The sequence below is a fragment of the Bufo bufo genome, chromosome 6 (assembly GCF_905171765.1).
Source record: "Bufo bufo chromosome 6, aBufBuf1.1, whole genome shotgun sequence".
NCBI classification, from domain to species: domain Eukaryota; kingdom Metazoa; phylum Chordata; class Amphibia; order Anura; family Bufonidae; genus Bufo; species Bufo bufo.
Window position 1 is genome coordinate 409,948,515 of NC_053394.1, and position 2,324 is coordinate 409,950,838.

Here is a 2,324-nt window from a genome sequence, read left to right on the forward strand (position 1 = left end):
CAGGACAATTCTTAAATGTATGTCCTTCCTTTTCACAAAGGTTACAGACAATAGTATTCTCACAGTCCTTTGCAGCATGCCCACTTTTATGACATTTAGGGCAGTCTCTTATTGTTTGGTCACAAGACTCCTGTACATGACCATACATCCTGCATTTTCGGCAATAAGATGGTGCATCCTGAAAAAAGATGAGACCTCTATCCTTACCAATGGAAAAGCTTTGAGGGGGATGACTCATTCCTCCCGGGCCCCGTGGGTCAGGACGAAAACGGACAAAATATTTGTGTTTACCGGTCCATAGACCGTGGCTGCCCATAACTTTATGTGAGTACACAACTTTCTCACAAAATTTTGACAAAAAAAGAAAAATATCGTCAGTGTCCACATATGGATTAAGCATAAACACAACAAGATGAACGTCCCTGTTATAAAGCACAGTGAAGGTTAATCCATCTAAATCTGGATTGTTCTTGTTGGATTCCAAGAATAAAAATAAATTATGACAGGCAGCAATTGAACTCAAGACCAGTGTACGCCGTCCTCCAATTCGATCTTGCAGACATAAAATATCCGATACATTAACATGCAAGGTTTTCAGCAGTACCTCTTTGACAAGATAGTCGTCGGTGAACTTTTCTTTCTTCTCTTCAGCCACAAGGATTGCGAAAGCATTTCTGACCCGGAACTCTCCGGCCGCAGCGTAATCGACCTTCACGCCCATTCCTCCGTCCTCCGATCGCCTCCTCGAACCTCAGCCTTGACCACGTCCGGACATGCCTTGATCGTAGCCAAAAGGCCGAGAAGCGATAACCCGCTCGACAACGAGGCCGCTTATCGCCAATGCAGAGCACTTCTCAAGGCAACAGCCTACAGGCCCCAGCCATAGCCACAGTCCGGGAGGCTTCTTGCTCTCTCACAAAACAGGAAAAAACGTGCGTCCTACGCTCAGAAATCACCAGCATGCTCCTCTTCGTGTTCGCCATCTGCATAGCTCCGCCCACCACAGTTGGACACGCCTTTTCTTCGCACGAAATTCCTGGTGCCAAAGCACGCCAAGCAGAAAAAATTAAGAGGAGTGAATGTTGAAGTTGTGAAAAAAAAAAAAAAAAAAGGGTATGCATTGTTGATTGTGATGTCACGGCCCCATTGTTGAGTGTTCCATCAGGGCCCTTGTGATGTCATCCAATGACCTGACCTTACTTGACCTCTGACCTGACAAGGCTCTTGTGACACGTGCAGTGTTCCGTCCATTGTCCAGACAAGGTAGGTCCAGCTGCATAGGAAGTGCTGGACTACTTTTTAGCCTCCAAGTAATCCAGTTCAAAAGATCCACAAGAGGGAGACACAGGCAAACTATACTCATTTATTGAAGCACTGGAAAAGCTAAATGGTTACATCCAGCCAATTTGCTACAAAAGGGTCAATTGCCAGGGACAACTCAGCAGCCCTCCCCCAGGTGTGCACAACAGGCCCAAATCAAACGTGGAGGTCCAAACACTTCATTCAGGTGATAAGCCAAATAACCAATCAGTCTTAATTGGATTTAGGGTGTGAGGAGACTGGCTGGCTGGGTTGCTTGGTGCTGGAACTAACCAACAGCTGATGCAATTAGGAGATTGACAGACTAGATGCAGGTATATGCAAAAATCAGCACTTCACTGACTGGGCAGACAGAGGAGAATCTGAAGTGCAGACTCCTGAGGCAGGACACAGCAACTTTCCACTTGCTTGCTAGAAGGATGCTTGCAATCTATCTATTTCATTCTGTTTTTTCATACTGGATTAGAAGGGGTGCACCGGTCCTGGAGGTACTGCAATACCAGGTCAATGCGTGGAGTGGACAGAGCACGCTCTTTTTCCATCTCCCTGTTCGAAAAATCCATTTAATATATGGTCCCCAGATAGGGGACGTATCAGATATTAAACTGATAAGAACAGATTTTTTTTAATTTTTGTTTTATTTAGAATATACAAAAAACACTCAACATAAACAATAATACGGGAAAATGTCAGAAAAAACTATTCTCAATACATAAATCAAACATTATGGTACATAATAATCTCTTCATAATAAACATAATGACTTATAACATAACTTCTCATTCCTGAGAAAAAAGAAGACAAAAAATTAATCATCTCAGCCAGAATTTCCATTTTTTATATTTCCAAATGCCTTCAGCATCATCAATACCCAATTTTGCTCGATCATTGAGCACATATAAAAATAACCTTCCACGAATCATGCCCAGACTTTCATTCACCTCAATCATACTTTGCTTAAACACAAAAATATTACGCACATCCCACAGAACTTCTTTTACACA

General features: G+C 43.0%; 1 pseudogene; it reads right to left on the reverse strand.

The window, feature by feature from the left end:
• Positions 1-1,786: 1,786 nt before the first annotated feature.
• On the reverse strand, positions 1,787-1,998 carry LOC121006415 (annotated as a pseudogene).
• Between the last annotated feature and the right edge of the window lie 326 nt (positions 1,999-2,324).